This window comes from Nannospalax galili, unplaced genomic scaffold (genome assembly GCF_000622305.1).
Source record: "Nannospalax galili isolate Female #2095 unplaced genomic scaffold, S.galili_v1.0 scaffold11, whole genome shotgun sequence".
In the NCBI taxonomy this organism is placed as follows: Eukaryota; Metazoa; Chordata; class Mammalia; order Rodentia; family Spalacidae; genus Nannospalax; species Nannospalax galili.
Genome location: NW_008330735.1, coordinates 6,710,407 through 6,711,585, shown reverse-complemented (window position 1 = coordinate 6,711,585; position 1,179 = coordinate 6,710,407).

Below are 1,179 nucleotides of genomic sequence, written 5' to 3'. Positions count from 1 at the left end.
TCCTATTGCAGAGACACTTGTACATCCATGTTTGTTGTTGCTCTTTTTACACTAGCTAGGAGATGGACGTAACCTAAGTGTCCCTCAATTGACAAGTGGACAATGAAAATGTGGTTCATTTATACGATGGAGTTTTACTCAGCAGTAAAGAAAGATGAAATCATGAAATTTGCAGGTAAATGGATGGAACTAGAAACTGTTATACTAAGTGAAGTAACAGACTCAGAAAAAAAAAAATTGACATATGTTCTCCCTCATATCCGGATCTAGAACCAAACCCTGACAAGTGAGTATGTATCCAGACATAACTACAGGAACCAGGATAATGGAAAGGAAACAGGGAGGTAAAGGAAAAGAAAGAACCTGAAAGAGAAGAACAGCAGGAAATGGGACTTAATAAGGGAGATATGGATAAAAACTGGGTTAGTTTAAGGGTGGGGGAAGGAAGGGTATACAAGGAACCTAAGGTATAAAGGGAAAGAAGGAGCTCAGAGAGGTAGGACCGTAGAAGGGTATTAGTAAGGGAGAAAGGGGGGAAATGGGGGCACCTGAAATGGGAAAACCATGATGGAGGGGTAAGACAATGCAAGAGATAAATAATGCCTAGCTAGGTTGAAAACCACAGGGAACCATATTACTCCTACAACCTACTGACAAATTATGCATAGCAGATCAAGAAATATATGTCTAGGTAAGCTTTATCTGAGAACAATTGGTCTTTGCCCAAGATTTATCTACATGACACACAGTAATTAAATGTACCAGACTGGTGGAACTAACCTTCTTGGATGTTTAAGAGACATACTTTGAGGCCTATAATAATTTGGTCAGAGGGACATAAAGGACACTTTTTGCTCCTTGCCCTCCTAGGTCGACTAGTTCCAGGGGACTATGAGCATCTCTCAAAATGTCCTGTAATTGTGGTGGGTCACCTGTCCTCTTGATCAAGGAGGCCGAGGAGACCCCACCAGATGAACTTGAACCAGTGTCCAGTCTACAAAGAGGAGGGTCAACAAAGAGGAATCATTTCCTCCATGCTCCCAAGTGAAGCCAACCTGGTTGAGTAGGACCTTTGACTTATCTTCACATAGGTGGAACTGGTAAAAGAAAAGAGCCAGGGGCTCCTCCCACGCCCATGTGACCCCTGAGGAACAGATCCTCAAACAACCTTAATTAAGC